A 26,058-nucleotide genomic window follows, 5' to 3' on the forward strand; every position below is an offset into this window, starting at 1 on the left:
ATCAGGCGTGATTTTGTGGCTCCACGACCTGGCACTCTTAAAGTCCCTCTAAGTCACGGAGCTCGAGTGGGCTGCCTGCGATTCCACGGAGAACGTACGGTCAAGGGTGGCACTGGCATAGCTGCCGGTCGCAAGTCACAATGCTGAACCACTAAGGCTAAGTTCTCCACCGGCCAGGCAAGCATCTGAGTGGTCTCTGCAAAGAGGCACCCCTCTTTTGTCTGTCTCGAGTCACTGTTCACTATGGGAGGAATGGGAGGGAAGCCCACTAGTGAGAATAATCCGGGAAACTAAAGTGAATCAACATCCAGGTAGAACATCCTTTCCCCACCCAGTTGCTGTCCGATTAAAGGATTAGCTAGAGGTCGATTGTAATGCTAATGAAGGCAGCCAGCATGTTTAGCTCTAGGTAAAGTGAGACTGAAGAAAAAAAAAGGTAAAAGCAGGGAAGATGTAGCAAGCTAAGAAAGGCAGAACTTCTTTCAAGGAGCAGGGCTTCTTTAAGACCACAGCATTACGTTCGGCTCGGGCACACAGCTGTGGGTCTGCCCGGTGCCAGGGACACCCAGGGACGCCTGCGGTGGAAGCAGAGGCTATTGGTGGAGACGTCCAGATCCAAGAACCCTCTGAGAAAAGGCCTATATAGGAGGGGTTAGAGTCCCCTCAGGAGAGGCCAAAGTAGGGGCCAGTGTATGGGGGGTTAGAGTCCCCTCGGGAGAGGCCAAAAGAAGGCCAATGTAGGGGGTTAGAGTCCCCTTGGCAGAGGCCAAAGGAAAGCCAATGTATGGGGGGTTAGAGTCCCCTCAGGAGAGGCTGAAGCGAAGCCCTGGAGAGTAGTTTTGCTCAAGAACCATCCTGTCTTAGGTTTTTTCTCTTCCCTAGGTTGTTTCTGGTACTCAAAAGAACATGGGCAACTCAACTTCAATACCTAAAAATTCCCCTCTGTGTTGCTTGTTAAATTAAAACATTTGGAAGAGCCTCCAGCTAGATAGTTTAAATAAGGAATATCTTGTTGACCTCTGTAACACCATATGGCTTGAATATAATCTAGAGCATGGGGAAAGATGGCCAGTGAATGGCAGTTTGCATTACCAGACCATTTTGCAGTCAGATCTTTTGCAGGTAACGAAAGAAGTAGGATTATCAAAGCAGAAGATTTAATATCAAGAATGAAGAAGTGTGTCACTAAGGTGGTTTATCCCCACATTTGATAAGAAGATACTAGCTCCCTGCCTCAGAAGTAATCTTGATCTTAAAATGGTAACATCTGGCAACCTTAAGTTTCAACAACTTGGTCATAGTTTTGCCGGCTTGTATCAACAAAAGCGCTTTCTTGACCCATTTTTAACAAGCAGGAAACTGGCTGGTCAGGCAGAGAAACAGGGAGCAATGTTCCCAATCGGCCGACAGGGCTTAACTTTGCCCTGGGAACTGCTCCTTCCTTTCTCAGTCTGTCAGTTCTCTCCCTGCCATTTTTTGAAGGGTCAGATTGATCGATCAAATGTATACATGTGCACATGTAGTGGTGTTTTTTGTTAGTAAGTTCATTGTCTGTCTGTCTGTCTGTCTGTCTGTCTGTCTCTATGTGGAACACTTGAACTTGAGTGTTGGAGTCAGAGTGAAAATCAGCAGTAAAAATTAGACCAGGGAAAGCAGGATCATGAGAGATCAAAGTGGTATGTAGTCAAGCAATTTAAAGTGTTGAGGTGGTTTTTGGAACTTGTTAGACCAGGTTTAAACAAAGATTTCTTATCAGAATGTTGAGCCTACAGAGAATGCAAAATTCTCAATCTAGATTTCTTATTGTAAGAACATTAATGGCTATTAACAGTTGTAATTCTTCTGAACTTCAGAATCTGTACTATCTAGGAAGAGCTGCAGAAGTAACGCCTAAAACTAAAGTGAAATAAAGAGTTCAGAGGATCCAAGGTTTTATCTTACAAGACTCAGCCAATCTTAATGAGGAATCTAGCCAGTTTACAAACAGAAGTACAGAAGCCATCAAAATAGTTTTCTTATGTTTCCATAAACATTGACAGTCCAAGTGTCTTTTCTATGTTATTATCAAAGGTTAGTTAAAAAAAAAAAAAAAAGAAAAAAAAAGAACTCTTTTTGTGTCTGAAAGCATGTTTGTATTGTGGAATTGTTAGAGAGCTCATGATTTGAAATAACTAAGATACAAAAACTATTGGATTTAAGCCAAAGAAGGTTTACTCATGTTTCATAAAAATTGATGGTTTAAAGGTCTTATGCCGTTGTGTCAATGTACATATGCATCTATATTGGATTATTAGAATGTGAGCTAAAATAGTTGTGGTTAAAAACAGGTTCAAAGAGTAATAGTTTAGTTAAAACATGAGTTTCTAGAGTTATGAATTTGGTTGCAAATCTTATCCTACTGGTATTTTATTTGATCTCTGAGACTTTTGGTAACTAAAATTTCTAGAGGTACTTAGCAAAGAATTATAACAGATTAATCTCAGGTGTTAGCCTGATAGTCTGAAGCCATAGCATTGGGCCTTGGTTAAAGTTTGAGATAAGAATGGAGTATTTCATGGAAAATGTGGGAAATTTTACTGACTATTGTTAAATCAGTCTGTCCAGTACATGAAAATGCATGTTATTATTCTGATAACTTTATTCATTGCAAAGCTTTGTCACCAGGTATCATATCTAGCTCTGACCATCACAGAGAAGTTTGTATGCAAGTGTGAGATCCTTAATGTTTTATGGTAATCTATGAGTGTTTTAATCTTTATATTTGTGTTTTCCTAGAAATCAGAATTCTAAGATGTCTCCTGGTTAATTTCTAATGTGGAGTGAACCTTTGCCCAATGAATATGTTGTAAGAACTTTAGTTGTGAGCATCTTTAAAGTTGTTGAATATCTATAGAACTGACCTAATGCTTTTGAAATAACACTGAAAGTAGTTTTGTCATGTTAAATGAAATGATTGGAAATTTGTGTCCAAACTTTGAAGATCATGTTGTACTAAGTTCAGTAAAAATAAGAGTTTAAACTTGTGGGACTATAAGGAATATAGATGTATGTCTTAACTCAGAAAGATAATGGATGCAGATATCAGTTGGAAAATGGAAAGGAATCCTGTTAAAGTGAAGTTGATTTTGAGATGGGTTGAAGGGAAGTTACAGGACAGAATGAATGTAAAAGAATGTGTAGAAGGTTTGAGGTTGTGTTTGAAGGAAAGAAACTGATCACTGTTTTAAGAAACTCTTTAAATCACATGCAGAATTGTTCTAGTATGTTTTTGGTAGGATCTATGGAAAAGATATTGGATGGATTGTCTGGAACTCCTGTTACAGTGCTCTTAGATTATTGAATTCTTCAAAAGTTGTGGAAAATCAAGTGTTTTTTTCAAATGGGATTAAATGAATTAGACATGTTTAACTGTACACTGGACTCCCAGTACAGTGCTCTTATTAATGGGAAGTCAAGGTTTTCAACATGGAATTGAATGGGTTAAATATGATGTTAAATTGTACACTTTTTCTCTACAGATTTTAGCTTCTTTGACTAGGACCCACAACAAATGGGTGTGTTGCATCTCACTGTGAGTAAAGTGAAATGTTTGCTTTTCTCTTCTTTTGTACCTTCAGTATGTTTTTGATGCTTCATGGCACTGTGTTGGTTTGCATAAATCCAGACAAAAGTCTTTCCTCTCTGTAATAGGGTCTACCCCTTATGCAGACAGGAAAATCAGTTATGGGACCCCAAAGCCCTCTTTCAGGGAAAGAGTCAAGGGATTGGTCTAAATGACAGGAGCAGGTATTTAACAGGTACTGTTTCAAGTACCCTACAAACCTCAGGGAGACCCTAGAGGCCAGTTGGCTTAAGGAAAGAATGGAAATCATCACTGCTATGGAAAATGAGAAATCCGGCAATCTGTGTGACCGACACAATCTGGGCCTACTCAGCATCAAGAAAAACCCTGGAAACCAGGATGCCTCTACAGAAAATGAGGCCCAAGGCCACCTCCAGTTCAACCTGAAGGCTCGAAACCATCCAGTTCATCGTGGGACATTTATGGCCAGGCCTGGGTAACTCTGACATGCCACATAGAATTAATGCCATTATTGGTGTGCCTTCTGTCTTTAGCCAACCCCCAGGACTTCTCAGTAAATAATGGGGTACCCCAAATGGAGAGTTCTCCAATCTTGCTGTATTTATGCAAAAGAACAAGTCAGATTTGTTAAGCCATCAGGCAAATTTTAAAATGAAGGTGGAGAGAAAACCATGTTTCTGTAACTTGCTTTTTAAAGAATCAGATTCAAATTCTACAGAGTAATCTAGTAAATGTATTTTAATCTGGATCTAAAAGGTATCCCCTTTGGGTAATTCAGGTATAATGTGTTTTGCTGACTGTAAAGTAAGCAGCCTAGTCTTTGGGACTCAATGTTGAACATGCTGTCACTAGTCTGACCAGGGTATTGGAAGCCAGAGCTTTAGTGGGGGGAACCTCAGCTCAAAGTGCAGAATTAATTGCTTTCCCCCAACCTGTCAATAGGCTACAGTGCCAAAAGTGGACATCTCAACTGGTTCTAAGTATTCACCCTTAGTTCTATGAACACAGTCATTTGGAGAGAACTAGAATTTTAACAGCTCTTAATTCTTGTTCCATCATGGGATTAATACCCCATCCAGAGAATACTCACCTAAGATACTCTGCAAAAGAGGAACAAGGTTTTCGAAAGGAAATTGATGAAGGGTTACACTAAGCTTCCAACACAAGTGAAAGCCATCTTTCACGGGAAAGAACTCAGAACTGTACTTTCTGTTTCATTAATGAATTGTGGGCCTCCTTTCCTAACACTTCTAACTTCAAGGAACTTGCTGAGGAAAGGATTGGCAGATTGACATGCAAATGATCAAACGCTCATATTCAAGATACAAATATCTACTGGTTCCAATTGATAGCTTTAGTGGATGGATAGCTTTTCAAGTCTGAGAAGTTGCTTGGTGTTTCTATGCCACTAGAAAAATCTGGACATAAGAAGTCATTTTCTATCAACCATGGGTGAAGCAGTTATTCCTTTTTCATTGTATTTATAATAGAAATGGGTATGGCATTATGTTGCTTTGGTTTCTGTTGCTTTAACTCTTATGTTTTCTAAGATAGCAAACTATTTTGTCCTTACTAGGTCAGAAAGGACCTTCCACATCTCCAGGGTCTAATCATTTCAAAGTGCCATCCCTCAGTCTAATTGATCTGATCTTTTCTTTCAGATAACTTCAGAAACCCAACAAAGTCATTGCCTGGGGCACATAAGGTAGCATGAGGTTTCACCCCTTACATAGGCAGAGTCTGCGCCCATCTGTCAGCATGAAGCAGCTTCAGAAGATGGATCACGGACCGTTTTCCCCTTAAAGATTTAAGGTGGTGAAATCTCTAGGGGGGAATATGATGTAGGCAGGTAGATAGGGAAAGGCCCTTGGCAATGAAAATTGAGATTTAACAGAGTCTCTGGGAAGGGGACTCTTAAGATGTGCAGATTCAAGAAAACAAAAGACCCGGAAGAAACCATCAGCAGACCCTGAGGACAACAGACCCCTCCCCAGGGGGTTCCCCAAAGAAGGCCATCACCACTCCCAACCTCCCTGGTAACCTCCTTAGCAACGGACTTTTACCTGGGAAGAAGCCCCCACGTGGGGGCAGGTTGAAGAAACCCTATAAAGGCCACCTTGAACAAAGGAAGGGCGCGCATATGCTGCCTGAGCCCATGTGCTGCTTGTGCCATGTGGCTGAGCACATGTGTCGCCCGCATCTCCCCCTTGAGATGTGTACTTTCATGCTTTCGTGTCCAGTGCTAGGATGTGTGTAGAGCTCTCTCCACCCTTGGAGAAGCCCGCGTTCTCTCTTGAGCGCGTTATTCTTACTATTCTCTGTCCCACTTATCCCTTCCTCCCTCCCTCAGAAACCTCTGAATAAAATCTATTTACTTCACTGCTTGTCTACTCCTGAAATTCTTTTCCGCGAGCGAGACAAGAACCCAGTAACCCTGGGTCCCGGGTGGTAGAGGCGGCTGGAGAGAAAGTGACCGTCTTTCTCCTCCCCGCTTCACGAAAGTCACCCGTGGGGCCCACCGACATCACTATGAGCTGCCTAATTAGAATCCACTCTTCACACGCATTCTTACTTGAGAGGAAGACATAAACAACTACAAAAAATGACAACTTAATAACTGACCAAATTCTTTGTAATATAAAAAGTGAAACGCAGAGGAAATATTAATAATGATTAGGGGAATAGAAAGAAACTGGTAAAGAAAACTATTCTTACAAATATTTAAAACTGGAAATGTAAAAGAAGACAGGGATGCTTTTGAAAACTGAAAATTGCCAAAATCTTCTTAGAGAGGTCCAAATAGTTTTTTGATACTTCTCACTACAGGGAGTAAGCTTCACTCCTACCTTATTTGGTTGTAAACTAAATTTATTGACTTTCCACCAACTAACAAAACAGGGAAAGTTGAAATTGAAATGCTGCAGTGAAAAAACTTGATAACCATTACCTAAACAAACTGATGAAATTTACATAATCAATGATCTCATGTGGATAGATATTGACAAAAAGAGCACTTCCTTTATGAGCTATTCTTTCCAAAACGTTATAACGCCCAACCTAAGCAAAAGAAAAACATTGTAAGATACTTGGCAGTCATCCTTATTTTTATTTTGATCTTTTGAAAGTGTGGGACAGACCTGCTGGCAATCAGGGCAAACAGTGCTAGAAGGTCACCCTCAGTGATACTCAGTGGGTCATATGGTATCAGGAATCGATCCCTGACCTCCTACAAGCAAAGCTTGCCCTTAGTCAACTATGTTATCTCTCTAGCACTGTTGTCCAATATTTTTTAAAATTTGAAAAAAAAAGAAATTTCTTAATTTTACTTAAGAACTTAATTTTCTTTAAAGAGAACCAAAATGAAACAAAAATGAAAATTGAGACAATTTAATTGACAGTATATTTCTAATGATTATGAAGACACTAGAGCAATGTTAAGACCAATTTGCTTTTTGAATACTGTACTCAGATGAACTCTTAGTTAGTGTAAGAATAAAATCACCAAATTTGTAGATATCTAAGGATGCACTAAGTTGATAACCAACAGAAAATTTATGAAAAATAATTGTCTATGAATACAGTACCAAAACATGGAGCAGAAGCCAAAGAGAATAATGATTTATCCAAGAAGTAATTACTTTAGAAAATTTTCAAAGGAAAATTACAGAATTTAGAAAAAAAAAAGACAGATGAAGAGGTAACACTCTTAACCTTGGCATTTATGAAATTCACAACAACATAAAACTGCTATCAAAACTATTGTTTTCTTTCTTTTATGTGGTCAAAAGTATGATAAAGTCTTGCATCACTGTATCACTGTTATCCCATTGCTCTAGTGGGCTCCAGTTACATCTCCATTGTGAAACTTGCTGTTACTGTTTTTGGAATACCGAATACGCCATGGGTAGCTTGCCAGGCTCTGCCATGTGTATGAGATACTCTCAGTAGCTTGCCAGGCTCTCCGAGAGGGGCGGAGGATTCAAACTCAGGTTGGCTGTGTGCAAGGCAAACGCCCTACCCTCCGTGCTATAGCTCCAGCCCAAAGTCTTGCATAAAATAAATGATTTCTATTAAACAAGAAAAGCTTTTGTCAACCTTTCCTTATATGTTACCTAAAAAGAAAGACTGGACAGACTGATACCACAGTGGGTAGGCTTCTCACCGTGTACATGGGTTTGATCCCACATATCACATATGGCTCCAGGATTACCGCGAGGAGTGAGCCCTGAGCTCAAAGCCATGAGTAAGCCTTTAGCATTACCAGGTGTGGCCCTAAAATAAAATAAAGAAATAGATGTAGGCAAACTGTGGCAAGTTTTTCACTTGTCACTTGTCATCCCTTGATCTTTGATTTGCTCGAGCAGGCACCGGTAATGTCTAATTTTGTCCCTGTCGCATGCTACTGTAGCCCAATGATATCTGCTAGCTCCAGGAACAAGAAGAGCCTCAAACTGTTCATTCAGGGTTTTGATGCAGAAGTCTGACTGTTGGAATATTTCCCCTTTTTCAGCTGCCTTCTGGAGATAATTTCAGAGGCAGTTTCCCTTTTGTCACAGAAGCCTAGCTGATCTTTGACACACAGATCTTAGGTGCTAGCCAGGCTTGACTTGACATTGTAGATTCCAGGCTCTGGCCCAGCCTAGTTTTTGGGATGTAAATTTCAGGTGCTGTCTAGTTTGTAATTGACATGTAGATTTCTTGGGGCAGCCCAGCCCGGTCTTTGGGATGTAAATCTGAGTGCTTTCAGCCCAAGGAAGGCTTCCGTTTTGGTTTTGTATCTTCTTTCTGGGGCCTAGATTAACGGCCTGCAGACACAAGAGAATTATGTTGCCTCAATGTTCTTCCTATAAGATCTTTTGGTGCCTTTGGTGAGGTCAATGTATTGTGCCCTTTGGAAGGGCCATGATCAATAAAAGGGGTTCAGAGAGAAGGTGAGGGGGCGGAGAGTGTATAGAGGGAAGATTGGAATAAACTGCAAGTGAGACCAACCATCTTGGCTCCGGTCCTTCCTTCGCCTGCCACATCATCGCCATCAACCTCCCCGGGGTGGAGGAAGTGGTGGTTCACAATATTTGATTACAGTTAATATTCAAACATTAATCCCACAACCATTACACCTTCCCACCACTCCAATCCCTGTCCCAACGTACAACCGGGATAATATATTTTGTATTGTGTTACATTCATTTGATTAATGGTAAAAAATGCTAAACGTTTATAATAAAGGAAAAATAGATGTGCAAAAACCACCAGACAAATGAATAGTTGACTGTTAAATAAATTACTGAGAAGGTAATGGGTAAATAGAGAACAACAGACACCTAATTTCTTGGAGATTTAAAAAAAACTCAGGAAATGATATATATTTGATTTTATACTTGACTTTATTTAGAGCAGAGCTCCCCAAAGTGGGCAAAGTTGCACCCAAGGGAGTTCTGGAATGATCCAGGTGAGGGAGGTTGTAGTAGCCTCTTGTCAAATGAAGAGGGGGAGGGGTGCACCCTCTTTGCTCACTTAGAGAATGGAGCACTGAGTAATGAACTTACGCTTGTTTGGTTTTTGGTTTTGACCCCCACCCCACAATGTGGCTAGTAGGCCAAAATATCTTTGTAGAGCTTTGATTTACAGGGTTAGAAGGAATGGACCAGTTCCTTTTAGAAGTAGAGTGATTTGGCTTAATGAGAAGTAACCTGACTACTTCACTGAGCCAGTAAAAAAGCAGATCCCAGATTTGAATCCATTTCATCAGTCTTTGCCACACAGTCCCATACAAACATCTGTGGGTTGTATAGGCCATATATTTAGAAACAAAGCCAAAGGGATCATAATAATTAGAGTTGGGCACAAACCTTTTTTTTTCAATACCATTCAATACGCAATAATGACGATGTCATTACTAAGAAACTGGCAAACACTCCAGGCATCATTTACAAAATTGGGATGAGATAATGAGGAGCACTATGACCTCATCCCATGCTTTGCCAAGGACCTCACTCTATTCTATTGATCAAACCAAACAACTGTGTTGCAGAGCTGAGCCTGTTCCAGTACCTAAATTCACGCTCATCTTAATAAATGCAACATCCAAGGTCCCTCAGCTGCCTTTTGAAACCCTGTTATGGGGGGTTGGTCTCAAAATTACTTCATTTCTGAAATTAAAAAGAACAAATTCTGCCATTAGCTCCTAAATGATAAATAGCAACCAATAAATCTCCATGCGACATACAATGTTCCTCAGTCACATAAGTATCATTGCTTTTTTTGGAATATATGAGGCAAAAATTGACCATGGAAGCTAAGTTCTATGTTAAAGTCATTGGCTTTGTGTAAATATGGACAGTCACAGATAATCCTGAGACATAATACCCTAATATCAGATGCACACATTTGTTTAAAGTAAAAGTCACATCCAATGTCAAAATACTTGATTGCTTCTTCTTATTATTTTATGAGATTATACAAGCAAAAGAACAGATATTCTCCAATCTGACATTATGGGAATCAATTTTAGTTTTCATTTAAAGATCAATATTTTTCATAAGAACAAGTTAATAAACATTGTCTTAGATGTAGGGGTGTATATATATACACACACATATATATACAAACATGCTAAAAGACAGGCATTGAATTTATTCATCAAAAATGATAAATCATATGGTACCCTAGGTAAGTCTCCCAGTGAATAAGGGAGAGGAAGCAGTAAATATATAACTACAAAATGTTAGGCAGGTCCTTACCCTAAGGGATCCTGGTCTTGCTTTAGGAAGATGAACCTCCAGAAGAGAAGGACAATTTTAACAAGATCCATCATGGGCCAGTGCAGCTCTGTTTACGCTTCAACTTCTCCGGGCAGACCCTAGGGTATCACTCTCGCTTTGATGGATGGGGTTTCTATTCATTTGTGTCTTTTCTCAGGCTTTCGTTCTTGGTTTAACTCTGTCTCTGGCCTTATGGATTCACTGCATTGTCTTCTGCTCCACAGCGTGTCACCTTCCCGCAAGTCCCTGAGCCCATTAAGAAGGCTCACTTTGACATCTGACTGGACCTTATTTGGGATGGAAAAGAAAGAGACGAGGGATCTGAATTAGAGATTATTAGCACAGTGCCTATTGGATTAGGATGTATATGGGCATGAATGAGGAAAGGAAAATAACTCCAGAAGAGAGGTAACTTGAAGTTAAGAAGATATCTTGGTAAATAAGTGATGTAAAATAAGCTGAAAAGGTAGGTCATATGCAAATCAAAGTTTATTTTAGTTACAGTAAATGTATGGCTACAGGTAAATCCAAATTTTCAATGAACTCATATCTTTTGAAGCAACCTTTTGGTGAAATCACAAACAGGGATTATTTGGAAACTAAACAACAGAAAAACATCAGCGTTCACTCTGAGTTCTTTCTTTGGACCCCTCATCTGAATGACTTCTGCTAGATCACTTTTTCAATTCCTCAGCACAAGGAAATACAATTGGAGACTTTGATATATTAAGGGTTTTGTAGTTTTTGATATATCATGCAAAAGACTTCCTAGCTTCCTAACCTAATTTTTATTTTGGTTCTGAATATTGATGTTGCCACCATAGATATGTATTTATCTAAAATAAGTATAGCAGCACATAATACATTTTATTATGAAGTTTTTATGAAAAAATCATTTATTTGTCTATTTTTTTTTCTTTTTTGACCTACATCTGTCAGCGCTTACTCCTGGCTCTGCACTCAGGGTTTACTCCTGGTGGGATTCACGGGACTACATATGCAATCAGAAATAAAACCTAGGTCTGCTACATGCAAAGCAAGTGCGTTAACACAGTGGACTATCTCTAGGACCCTCTTAGGAAGTTTTAAAAGGTAGATCATGATCATTATTCTCCGATTCCCTAAATCTAATCTAGATGGAACAATCCCACTCTATTTCAATAAACAGGCTAATTTTAGTAAGTCTTTCTGAGGCAAAGCATTGCTTTTACTGGGATCAACCATTCATCTAGCATATGTTTTTAACATCTATTAGGCCCAGAAACTATAATTTTAAAATTAGCAAATGAGCATCAAACTGGAGATCTTCAAAAATTACCTTTTATAGATGTCCTTTGACTCATTCATAAAATGGATACCCTAGCACAGTTCTGAGGATGAGAGGAATATATTCATGGTAGTAAGGGTAACTGAACTTCTTGTTGGAACTTGATGCAATAAACCCAAGGAGGTGAGATTGAGGATGAGTACACTGATGCATCTAAGAATCATTGTCACTGTCATCCCATTGCTCATGGATTTGTTCGAGCAGGCACCAGTAACATCTCCACTTGTTGTTACTGTTTTTCTCATATTGAATATGGCACGGGTAGCTTGCCAGGCTCTGCCGTGCGGGTGAGATACTCTCGGTAGCTTGCCGGGCTCTTTGAGGGGGGCGGAGGAATCAAACCTGGCATCTAAGACTATGTTCCACAAAGAGGGACAGAAAGTCAAGGATGTACATAAGTTACTTAAGACTCTAGTCGGTTCTTGTGGCCATTCTTTTGTGAAAGATACAGTGAACTGGGACAGAGCTAGTGAAAAGGAAAGAGTTTCAGAGTGAGGAAACTGTGGGTCAAAAGACTCAAACATGTACACAGATACAAAGTACACACACAAATATTTTTTTAAAAAATAATATTTATAAGATTGGTTATAACACATTTATGAAAAATCTGTTCTTATTCTCTCTGGTTTCTAGAATGTATCCCTCTTTATCTAGTAAACCAACCAAAATCAAGTTTAGGCTTTTTGTGGGATACATTGCAATAGATACTTTTCGATTTTCCAGCATCACAGACCATCATGAGACACCATCTAAACATTTACTATTTATATCCTATTCATTTATAACAAAATATTTTCTCATGATTTTAAAATTAAAATTATATTGATATATCTTTGATGTGCAATATTAGATGAACTTCAGAAGTAGAGCAGAAAGCCTCTGTATGTGTACATATCTCACTGCATCCACTACCAATTACATTATATTTTATGACACTCTCTATCTCTTGTCCAAGGTTGCTTTTGGTTCTCTCTTTGAATATAGTCAACTTCAGGTAAAAACATTTTTATCAATTACAGATAAATATACAATAGTGATCCTTGTGGGTAAATAGAAACTGTTTTAAAGGTCAGTTGGTATACCGTTACCCAGTTATCTACTATTCACTTTTTGATTGCTTCCTTCTGAAGAGAAGAGCACGTATTTTGCTTTTATCTGATTTGCTACTGACACTAGTTACTTGTGAACAGAAGAAACATATTGGAATTAAAACAGGAAACATTATTCATTTTGTTTAGAAAAATTCGCCTTGTTTACCGCTTGTGTTTTTAGAAGATGAAAATCTCTCTGTGGCCAGATTGTGCTATTTCCCTATCATCTTGTGCAGATTATTTATGCAGCCAATAAGCATCGTATAAGTAACTTTTTATTGTAGCTGAATTGATGTATATACAAGCTAGAAAAGAATGTTGATTCTGATGCTTTGTTATGTTCAAAATAGAAGAGATTTAGCAAAAAAAAAAAAGCAGGAATGTGAGTAACTAAAGTTTTCCACAACACAGAATATTAAAGAAATAAAGCACAAAATAATGGAAGAGTTTGTACATCTATTGCCAGATTGGTGTGCTTGGTTCTTGGCAGGAAGGTGGGGAGTGGACTGGCTGGAGGTTTGCAAAGATGCCTATCATATCAATCATCTCAGTTATTTATTAATTATTGTTTGATCTTTTCTTACTAGGCACTCTAGCGGCTCTCAACTGGATTTGCTTCAGCACTTCCCTGTACTTATTTTCTTCTAATTTCTCTTCCTTCACCCTTTACTGCGCCATAACTATTTTGTTGCCTTAGTATAGAAAACACAATACATATCTCTGCACAATTTTTAATCTTTGCATTAAAATAAACACTGTAATTTTCATTCACATGTTTGTCCTATTATATCTTCTTATAGTAAAAATAAACTGCTTACATTTAGATTTCCTTCGGTAAAGGATTTAGAATGTTTACGTGGACCTTACATAGTCTTTTTTTTCACATTAGTAATTTTTCCATGTAAGATTTATAAAAGTCTAGGTAAGAAGTTAAAAGTCTTTTATACATAAATCAATTTAACAGGTAAGGCTTATACTAAATATTTAAAGAGTTTTTTTTCTCTAAAGGTAAGCATGCTTACTCCCATTAACTTGAAGTGAAACAAAAGATAAAGGCAAAAACAGAGAAAAAAGATCTTTAGGAAGAATGGAAGACATTTGCCAACACCTTTTATTGTACTACTGTTAACAGATAAATGCATGTGTAGGCAGTGTGTTTATCTCAGTTGTTCATTGATTAATATATGCTAGCTTTTTTATGATCTTAGAGAATATAATTACAAGCATTTTTATGAAATGACACTTCATGTCTAGTACTTTAATAGCAATATAATTACTCAATCTAGATGTCTGATTTTAAGAAATGAACACACAAACAAATATAGATGTACAAATAGATATTGGAGGTGGGGCTTTCCAAATTGTGGTAGGAATCCAGGAATAAACTTCAGTGATACGGGGCTGGAGAGATAGCACAGCGGGTAGGGCGTTTGCCTTGCACGCGGCCGACCCGGGTTCAAATCCCAGCATCCCATATGGTCCCCTGAGTACTGCCAGGGGTAATTCCTGAGTGCAGAGCCAGGAGTAACCCCTGTGCATCGCCAGGTGTGACCCCCCAAAAAAAAAAAAGCAAAAAAAAAAAAAAAAACTTCAGTGATACTTTGCCTAATCACACAAGACCTGAAGGTCTTGTCCTGATGGTAATCAGAAACATCAGGGCTATATCTGGTGGTACTCAGGAATCTAATTTGGAGTCTTATATGCTCCACCCCTATGAACTCTCACCCTATAAAATTTTATTTTATTTTAAATTTTATTTAAAATTTTTAATAATTTTTATAAAAATTATAAAAACTTTCATAATTTTCAGCATAGAATTATCAATAACACCCCTCTGAAACCCCTGCTGAGCATTTTAAATCAAGGAACTATGTAAATTATGTAGCATTAAGTTGGTAAAATAAATTTCACCAGATGGCCATTTGGTGTTTTTTACAATATTCATTCTTTATCTTTCAAAATGCCTTACAATTAAAGGCAGTCACTTTTCTCTAATTTCAGTTGAGCTAGGAAGACATTAATGTCATGAATTTATTTTCAGCCATGAATTTCCAAGAATGCTTTCGGGTGATTGTGTCCAAGAGCCAATGCAACTGATAGTCTAGCTGCTTAGTCTCTCCTGCTGTTTTCTCCCCCTCTGGGCACAGATAGGTCAATCAAATACAAAAGCCTTGATAGCCAAGTTTCTATATTTAATTAATTACCAGCAATACAATCTGTGTTTTTGTGTTTATTTAATTACCAGCAACACAAGGATGGAAAAGTGAAGGGTTATGGTGATCCTACATACTTGCCTCTTTGGTTTTTAGTCTGGTTTGATCAAAACCAGATTTCATTCTATAATTATTATTATAGTTGGGTAATATGATTTGTGTGACCACTTGATGATGCTAGTATAATATCGGGTACATTACTTTAGAAAACTACTTTTTCAAAAACTTTTTCTTAATGCATCCATACATCCAAGTTAATATGTATGAATGTTCATGTGTGTTTGTAGAACACATATAATATTGATAAAAAATAGAGGACGGTGTTTAAACCAGCTCATGAATGAATATTCTAATTCAAGGATCTGATGATAAATTGAGACACTCTGAGAAGCAATTTAAAAGAGGTAGGAAAGATTAAACATTTACTACTTAGGTAACTTAACTGTTTTACTGACAAATAGGTTTTTTACTTAGTTGTTGACATAGTAATTTCACAGCTATATCTGTCAATTAGTTCACCAGAGTACTTTTAATTAGCAAATATTGGAACCACAACCGACAAGGGATAGGGGAAATCAAGTGGACAAAACTCTTATTTGGGGGCTGGAGCAATAGCACAGCGGGGTAGGGCGTTTGCCTTGCACATGGCCGACCCGGGTTCGATTCCCAGCATCCCATATGGTCCCCTGAGCACCGCCAGGGGTAATTCCTGAGTGCAGAGTCAGGAGTGACCCCTGTGCATCACCAGGTGTGACCCAAAAAGCAAAAAAACAAACAAACAAACAAACTCTTATTTGTTCTCTTAATGTCCTCAAAATGCTTTCCAACATTTTGTAAAAAAAAAAAATCTAACCTAAGATAAATTCATAAACTATATTTTAGATAACTAGTTACTTCATCACTATTAAATAAGTAAAGGTTTATACATATATTTTTATAATCAAAATACAATTTTTAATTTAAAAAATGTTGAAAGGCCAGTAGGAATGTGGGGACAGATATAAGTATTAGCAAATCTAGCTAAAAAGAGTGTTGTCTTTCACCATAATATTCATATATTTTAATTAAAATTGTATCTAATATTTCTTAAATTAGGTATTTGATGAATTGTACAAATTAAAATTCATGAGTAAAATGTCTATTTATTTTATCTCAGAGCAAAATGGGAAGGGGATATTAAGACCTGTGTCGAATTCAGAATTCTCGTTTCTGGCTATAGACTCTATGGATAAATTGTCTCTGGTAATAGCTTAGTTTAAACCAGTTTCTCTAAATAAAGGGAACAAGGGGAAGGAGAAATTCAAGACAAATGAGAAATGCAAATCTTGTCTCAGAATAAATGGGTAGGCTATATTATATGTGTAAATGTAACCAAACACTAAGATTTATAAATATAAGACTTCTTTGGAAAAATAGTCCAGTTCTCAGCTAAATAGATGACATAATCTTCAGGAGAATATTAGGATAGAATATGAATAAAACACTTCTTATTATGAATTAACACTTATCATTAAATGTCTGCATTAAAACAGTATCAAACTATATATTTCAGCTAGGAAATAGAACAACTTTAGTAAAGAATCTTTGAAAAAACTGCACAAAGATCCATCACGTTTTTTAAGTGGTATCACTATATCACCGTTGATCATCGATTTGCTGGAGCTGGCCTAGTAATGTCTCCTTTCATCCTAATCCTGAGATTTTAGCAGCCTCTCTTTACTTGTCCTTCCCAATGGTGCTGCATTAGAGGCTCGTCGTGGTCAGGGGAATAAGACCCATCATTGTTATTGTATTTGGCATATGAATACGCCACGGGGGTCTTGCCACGCTCTCCTGTGCGGACAGAAAACTCTCAGTAGCTTGCCAGGTTCTCCAAGAGGGAGAACTAGGCTATCAGATGTCTGGGAGCTTGGTTTTAAGTGGTAAAAAATATAGAGCCTAATATAGGAGAAAATATAAGTCGGAGTAGATTGTATATGATTTGCCTGATATTGACTTATAAAATTTTTTCATTCTCCAGAAGCTGTCTTTTAATTAACTTTTCACTATACTTAGGATATACCTAACAGAAGACATTTGGGTTCTATAAGAGAACTGCCCCCCGCCCCCCACCCCCACCACTGACTCATTACACATGAACCATTGTTTACATTAACAGGTACATTAAGAACAGTTAGCAAGTACACCACAAATTAACAGGTAAGAGCAAAGAACAGAATATTTATATAGCTGTGGCATAAACAATCATCAAGTCCCTTTAATGTAAATCACTGAAGTCTTAGACTTCCCCAATTCTCTTTCTAACAGGAGGGTTCCTGCCTGGATACAAGTTTGCATCATTCATTGTGCAAACTAACTTGTTTACCTGTATTCTCAACTTTGCATTTTTTTAATTTAGGCAGTGATTTCCCACAAAGAGGGAAAGTCAAGTTAAACAAATATGTTATGATGAACAAGACTTTGACTAAAGTGAGAGAACACAGGCCTACCATGGTGAATTCTGGGTTTAAACCCTGGAATCACATGTCCATCCTCCAACCCAACCACCAAAGGTATAGTTCTGATGGTTTCTCGCACTAACTAGAATGAATCTGGGCCCGAGAACTACTGGGTGCTGCCCTTACTGCAATTAATAATAATTATCGCTGTATCATGGTCATTCCATTGCTCATCGATTTGCTCGAGCGGGCACCAGTAATGTCTCCATTGTGCAACTTATTTTAACTGCTTTTGGCATACAGAATACGCCACGGGTAGCTTGCCAGGCTCTACCGTGTGGGTGAGATACTCTCAGTAGCTTGCCGGGTTCTCCGAAAGGGGTGAAGGAATCGAACCTGGGTTGGCCACATACAAGGCAAACGCCCTACCCGCTGTGTTATCACTCCAGCCCAATATTAATACTACTACTACTACTAATAATAATAATAACAATAATAACAATAATGTTCTCATATAAGATGACATCCATTTAGAAAGATCAATGTATGACTTTAGTGTTTATTAATTTTAATTTAATATTTTATAGCTTATTTCTGTTTGATAAAAAGAAGTAAAAATAATTTTGAATCTTATAGGAGAAAAACATTATTTACAATCTTTACTTTTAATTCACTTTTAAAACATTGTGAATTTAATTAAGCACTCTTATTATGACCATTATTTATTTTTCATTGTAATGCCATAAAGTGGGAGTTGACTTGTGATGTAGATCAAATTAAAATGCAGAGATAGTGCTTCATTTTTCTAATATTATAGTTTACTGGGCATTTGGAGTAGCTTTGACTCAAAGCCTGAAAGTTTGAAGTAAACTCAGCATATTAACTGGACTAGAAATGGTGTTTGAGACCCCCTCCCTTCCTATTATTTTGTATGTACCACCTAAAAAGAAAAGACCAAATCTATGCATCCTCTGAGAGGTATCACTGTATCACCATATCACTGTCATCCTGTTGTTCGTCGATTTACTTGAGCAGACACAAGTAACGTCTCTATTCCTCCCAGCCCTGAGATTTTAGCAGCCTCTCTTTACTTGCCTTTCCCGATGTTTGGAGGTTCTTTCAGGGTCAGGGGAATGAGACTTATAGTTACTGTTTTTGGCATATCAAAAGATTTGCATTTATAATTTGTCTTAAACTTATCCCACCCCTTGTTTCCTTTATTTAGAGAAGTTGGTTCAAACTAAGTTATTACCAGAGACAATTTATCCATGGAGGCTATAGCCACAGATAGCTTGCTAGGCTCTGCCCGTGTGTGGGGGGATACTCTTGGAATCTTGCCAGGCTCTCCGAGATATATATATATATATATATATATATATATATATATATATATATCACATAGAGTATATATGTCACAAACTATATATATCACATACAGAGTAATATGTATATTACTTGATCACACACACAATCACAATATCCGGTTAATCACCAATTTCTCGGGTGGGCTCAGTAACATCTCATTTTGTCCTTTCCCTGAGATCTTGGAAGTCCATCTCGACTTGGCCCTCCTAATGATGTTGCACTGGGGGCTCTTCAGGGTCAGGGGAATGAGATCCAGCTTGTTACTGGATTTTGCATATGAATACACCATGGGAAGCTTGCAAGGCTGTCCCATGTGGGCAGGAAACTCTCAGAAGATTGCCAGTTTCTCCCAGAGGGAGAAGTAGGCTAAAGATATCTTTAGCGGCTTTGCTATTTTTGAGAGCTTGCTTTTAAGTCTCTCTCTGGATGTTGGCCATTGATGGGATCACACACACCTGGGATCCTCTGCCGGTACCTTCATGCATGAGGCCTGTCCGAACGTGTAGATAGGAGCCTCCAGCATGGCTGTAGCTAGGTTCCAGTGGTCTTCGGCCGCCGGGAGCTCTGCTCGGGGTGGGGAGGGAAGCTGGAGCCCATCCCCTCCGAGGGGCCCCGAGGAAGACAGCCAGGCGTGCGGGCAAGAGACTCTCTTGATATATATCAAGTAATATATCATATATATTACTCTCTATGATTTGTTGCCTACTATCTGAAATCCATCAAATATTGTGTGGTAATTATGGAAAATAGGTAGGAAGTGTCTTATAATAGCCTGGAGCATGGCAGCAGTTGAGTAGTGGAGGTTGGCTGCTGAAGCTGAGTCCCTTGAAGAAGGGAATGTTCTCACACGCCCCCCTCTGGGGCACCCTGAGTGAAAACAGCCTGAAGTGGAGTCCAGTGGCATGGGGCCCTCATTTTATACTCCTGTCTGGGAGGAGCAGCCGTTGAGATCTGGAGGGAGGCGGATTAGGAGATTATCTGGTGCCAGCAGGGTGTGGCATGGTGTGGCTTGTGGGTGTGATTCCTGGGTTGCCAGAGATTGGGGTTAGCAGGATATCCTGCCTGCTATCCTGCTCTGTCTGAGAGGAATAACTAGAATAAATAGAGGGAGGAAAAGGCACTTATGGGAATGAGAGGAGCTCCACAGAAGAAACAGGACTAAATCAGCTGGTGCCAACCTAGACATCAGTTTGACACCAACTGACTTTCTTTCCTCAACTTAATTTTGATAAATCATGCCTAGTGATGGAAAGGTAATCTGCCAAAGAAACATGTGATCCATGTCAGGGCATGACTCCTACTGGGGATGCATTCAAGAAACTAGCAGTTTTTCTCCTCAATGTCTCCTTCTGTGACCAGGCCTAGAAACTGGCCGTCTTGTATGAGCACTATTTGCCCTTGTCAGTTTCCTTTCCAACTTCTATTTGAGATGGGCAGTGTGGCCAGACCTGCAGAATGAATTGCAGTAATATCAGAAAAATCCATGTTTTTTATGATATATTTAAGTTTGATTGTGGGGGTTTTACTTACCAGGTTTGTATTTAATTTTCTTGAATGTGATCCCACAATTCATCTGGTTCACAGAGCAATGACGCTAGATCATCATAGGATTAACTATGAAGTTGTTACTCATCAAAGGTCTCTTTGCATCTCTATTTTTAAAGAATCAATTCTGTAATTCTATTTTAAAACTCTGCCCATGACTTTATCCTAATAATGAAATCTACTGATGAGACTGTCTATGAAAATAATGAAATAAATAAAAGTTGTTCAAGAACACTCTGTGATTGATTTTAAATTTTTTAAAGAGCAAATAATTCAAACCAACTGATTTTTAACTTTTTTTTTCCTTCTCAACTCTAGATAAAACAGTCAGCTGGTGGTAGGGGTGATGATGGTGGTGTTGTTTTACAGGTTCAAAAGTGATTTTATGGGCAATGATTTTCAAGGTGGATAAATACAGCTGAAGAGACCTATGTATGACCTTTACTTTCCAGATCCAGAGAATGCATAATCTGTCCATGGTTAATGCCTGCATCCATATTCAACAGGGACATTGACTCCCCTTGGCTCTGTCTCTGGACCTAAGTGTTTCTTTGAATACTGAGCTGATTCTGCAAAAGCTGAGAGGCAAGCATGCTCAGGGTGCTGCCCGAGACTTGCCCAGTAAAAAGCACAATCTGTGACTTGCTTTTAAAGGACATTCTCTTGCCTTCCTTGCATCATCATAGCAATGGGGTTGGACCAGGGCGTTTCAAATACTGCGCTTTTGTTCTCTTTCGAATAAAAATGCTCTCTGGAAACGTTTATTAATCACGAACTCCATATTTAAAATTCTTACAAATAATGTAATAATAAGCAGCATTATTAGCTTATGACATCCTTTCCATTCCAAATGATTGAAAGACTTCCAAACAATTTAAACTCCAGATAAGAGGGTGGGAAGGGGGGAAAGACAAAAGACAACCCACATACAGATTTCACCTCACTAATGACTTAATTGCTATCACCCCTAGGGTGAAATGTTGTAACACCCTACAACTCTTTATGACAGGAAGTGAAAATTCCATATCCAATTGGAACTACAAGGATAATTTAGGGAGGCAGAATGCAATTATCCAATTAGGAATTTAGCCAGAACAGAAAGGTTAATCCCTCTTAGTCCTTTCAAAAGAACCCAAGGGATCTTTAATGACGCCAAGGGGTCAGGACCTGTGCTTTACAACTCAAGCCAAAAAATTATTCAGAATGCTCTCACAGTCACAGGAAGGGGGAAAAAAAACGATGAAGAAGGAAAAGAAAAGAGAAGAAGGGAAGAAAATTGAAAAGTGAAGGAGGTTTACACTCTAGGGAATATCTTTCTCAATCTCAGAGGCTTTCACAATTTGCAGTTTTTTTCATAGAGGGATGTTATAAAATTACGATGTATAAGTGGTCATACTCTCCAAAGCAAGTTTTTTTTTATTGGTTTAACAATAATCCTGTGGCTTAGGATGCTTTCCTCATATAAGACAGAGTGACATGGAGTTGGATGCTGACTCAGAGGTTTGGAATGCGTCACTGATGCCTGGCTAAGCTCCAACATTGGGTTTAGAATCCGCCAGCTTGGCAGGCTCGGGAGTTTGTTGTGGCAATTTTTCAAAATGCAAAGAATCTGTCCAAGGAGAGATTGCTTCTACATTTTAACTCCCAGGACAAGTGACAAGGTCCTCTCTCACAAACAGTCTGGCCCAAGACAGAAAGAGGGTTTGTATTCCAAGGAGAATAGCATATTTGCAAGAATCTCTGGTAAAAGTAGTACACCTTTTTTGGGCATCCGTTCCAAAGATCCAGCCAAAAGAATTACAAATTTCAGTCTGGGATCCACAGAACGCAGACTTGCCGGATGTAACAACAAATGGTACTTTGCAGGTCTTCCTATTAGACATACAGTTATGTCATGGATATTTAGAAGTGAAGCAATTTTCCTTTGGATGGCAGCCAAAAGAGGATCATTAAATGGGCATTTTGGATTTTCTAATATAATATGTCAGGAGAGAAAAAAACGTTCGTAGCCAGTAAACAAGCATAGCTTTGCTGTCTTACTTTTTTCTTAAATTCTTCAGCTTTTGTTTGTTTTTAATATTTCTCTTGATGAATTCCAATGTAATTATTTTATTATGATAATACTGTGTTGATAAATTCCACTCTGAAATTCCATCGTGATTCAAGCTTAGAATATATCCAAAATTTGTTTTAATTTCTCTAAGGCCGGTATTCTATCCCAATGTCTTAACAGAGTAAAGTTTTTAGGAGAAGGTGTTTTCAGGGACAGGAAAGTCAAGGGCTGGGTCTGGAGACCTCACATCTGGAGACGCTGATTAGATACTGGTACAAAAGGGTTCCTGGAGCACTGACAGAAGAACCATGAGCTGGAAGTAGCCCTGAAGACTCCTGGGTATAACTCAAAAATAACAACAAACGAAGATATATTTGAAATAAAAACCTATAAATGTAACAAATTAGAAATTAAAGACATTTTTCAGTATTGTTAAAGGTAAATGCATTCACATTAATGTGTAACTTCCAATTTGTAGAATTTAATAGAATTACTATTACCTGATAGATAGAAATAAATTTTCAGGTAGCATTAGAAAATGCATTAGTTTTTGTCTTCATCAGGAGTGTTAAAATTTTATGGTAAAAGTTAGGATATATAAAAATTTTATTCCATCTTGTAAATATTACTGATTTTAAAACACCTATAAAATAATCTCATATGCAAAATTGTAAGTGGCTACATGTTGAACAATATTACAGTTTGATTAAAATAAAATTAAAAAATTACTAATGAAAAACAAATAGTAAGTAGCCTGAGCGCCCCAGATAAAATGGCAACTTACCTCAGAGTATTTTTGTTTTTTAAGAATTTCTACTTTTATAAGACCTAATGATATCTGAAAAATAAAAACATAAATAATGTACTTGTGGTGTATAATTTATATAATTCATTTTTATAAAGGTAAATCATTTAAAATAACCATGTATAAAAACCAAATAGTTTTTAACTCAATGTTAACTCTTTTCTACTTCCTTGAAAGATAGACATTTAACTCTAATTTTAATATATTTTTAGGGAAGTTTACTGTTTTATTTTTAATTTTGTTGTCCTAGGGGAGAACCAACAGGTCAGGAACTGGTACTATGCAAAACATCACTTCTTCCCTAGCGGAGGCAGTATGAAGAATTAACAACTACTGTATTGTGCAGAGGCACAGGGAAACACCAGACAAGTTAGCAGGTAGAGGGAGAGAGGGCTAAAAATGAAGAAAAGTTGTTCAGAGATAGCACAGGAGGTAAAACACTTACCTTGTGTTCAGACACTTCTTCCACTGCCCTAGTTCAATGTACAGTACTGCCAGCAGTAACCCCAGAATACAGAACCAGGATTAATCTCTGAACATCAATGGGAATAACTAGTAAGGCAAGTCTAAGGTTTAAGTTTAAGTTTAAGGTTTAAGGTTGTCTAATTTGACTGATTTTTCTGGGATACGAGGTGATAGGTTTTGTTAGTTGTCTGGTACCTGATCCAGGGGAGATAGTACATGAAATTGATGACTTAGAATATGAGCCAAGAAAGGACTTTTTTTTAGAGGTGGGGTTTTGAATTTGAAAGCACAATCAAAAAAAGAATCTATTCCTATCTCTTGAAATTTGCTAGCCCAGCAATGGGTATTCTTTCCAAGACAATCAATGCTCCAAATATCAAAGTATCAGAAATTTAAAAAAAGCAGAAAGGTCAACAGTACATTTTTCATTTTCAGTCATCATCATAGTATCCTGGCCTGTTAGCTCAATGGATTAGAGCGTGGTACTGATAGGTCATCATCACAATCAGCCACTTTCTTAAAATTGCCCAATTTTGTCTGCTTCCTTTTGTCATCATTTTTTAAAATTTTTTTATTAGTGAATCACCATGAGGTACAATTACAAACTTACGAACTTTATGTTTGCATTTCAGTTATACAATGATGGTTTACCCATCCCTCCACCAGTTCTCATTCTCCTCCACCAATGTTCCCAATATCCCTCCCACCATCCACAGCCCATCCCCGACCACCCCACCCCGATTCTTTGGCAGGGCATTCCCTTTTGTTCTCTCTCCTTTTGGGTGTTGTAGTTTGCAGTAGAGGTATTGAGTGGCTATCGTGTTCGGTCTACAGTCTACTTTCGTCACGTATCTTTCAACCCAAATGGGTCCTCCCAACATAGTTTACTTGGTGGTCCCTTCTCTATCTGAGCTGCCTTTTCCCTCATCATGTGAGGCCAGTTTCCAAGCCATGGAGCAGACCTCCTGGTCCTTATCTCTACTACTCTTGGGTGTTAGTCTCCCATTAAGTTACTTTATATTCCACAGATGAATGCAATCTTTCTATGTCTGTCTCTCTCTTTCTGACTCATTTCATTTGACATGATACTTTCTATGTTGATCCACTTATATGCAAATGTCATGACTTCATCTTTTCTAACAGCTGCTTGGTATTCCATTGTGTAGATGTACAAAGTCTTCTTTAACCAGTTATCTGTTTTGGGGCACTCCATTTTTCCCCCAGATATTGGCTATTGTGAACAGTCCTGCAATGAACATACACATGCAGATGCCATTTCTACTATACCTTTTTGCCTTTCCGGGATATATTCCCAGGATAGTATTGTTGGGCCAAATAAAAGCTCAATTTCTGGTTTTTCGAGAATCGTCCATATTGTTTTCTAAAAGGGCTGAACTAGTCCGCATTCACCATGAGGTACAATTACAAACTTACGCACAATCAAAACAGTGAAGGAGAGTCCCTTTCTTCCCACATCCATGCCAACACTGGTTGCTTTTGTTCTTTTGGATGTGGGCCAGTCTCTGTGGTGTGAAATGATGTTGTTTTGATCTGCATCTCCCTGATGATTAGTGATATAGCGTATTTTCTCATATGCCTTTTAGCCATTTGGATTTCTTCTCTGAGAAAATTTCTGTTCATTTCCTCCCCCCATTTGCTGATGGGGTTGGATGTTTTCTTCTTGGAGAGTTCAACCAGTGTCTTGTGTATCCTTGATAGCAATCCCTTATCAGATGGGTATTGGGTGAATATCCATTCCCATTCTTTTGACTTGTATGTATTTGGTCACTGTTTCTTTTGAGGTGCAGAAGCTTCTTAGTTTAAGATAGTTCCATTTGTTTATCTCTGTTTTCACTTGCATGTCATCTTTGAAGATACCATTAGCTTCAATGTTGTGGAAGGTTTTGCCAACCTTGTCTTCCATGTACTTTATGGATTCTGGTCTGATGTTGTGGTCTTTAATCCACTTTGACCTGACTTTTGTACATGATGTTAGGTAGAGATCTGAGCTCATTTTTTTGCATGTAGCTCTCCAGTTTTTCCAGCACGATTTGTTGAAGATTAAAAAAAAAACAACTGGGGGTTGGAGCAATAGCACAGCGGGTAGGGCGTTTGCCTTGCATGCGGCCGACCTGGGTTCGATTCCCAGCATCCCATATGGTCCTCTGAGCACTGCCGGGGTGATTCCTGAGTGCAGAGCCAGGAGTAACCTCTGTGCATTGCTGGGTGTGACCCAAAAAGCAAAAAAAAAAAAAAAAAGAAAAAAAAACTATATATTTTTTAATTTGGGCATCATGATTTACAAAATAGACATAATAGAGTTTCAGGTATACAATGTCTCAACACCATTCCACCACTAGTATCACTTTCTACACTAACACCCCCAGGTTCCCTCTTTACCCATACCCTGTA

The sequence above is a fragment of the Sorex araneus genome, chromosome X (genome assembly GCF_027595985.1).
Source record: "Sorex araneus isolate mSorAra2 chromosome X, mSorAra2.pri, whole genome shotgun sequence".
In the NCBI taxonomy this organism is placed as follows: Eukaryota; Metazoa; Chordata; class Mammalia; order Eulipotyphla; family Soricidae; genus Sorex; species Sorex araneus.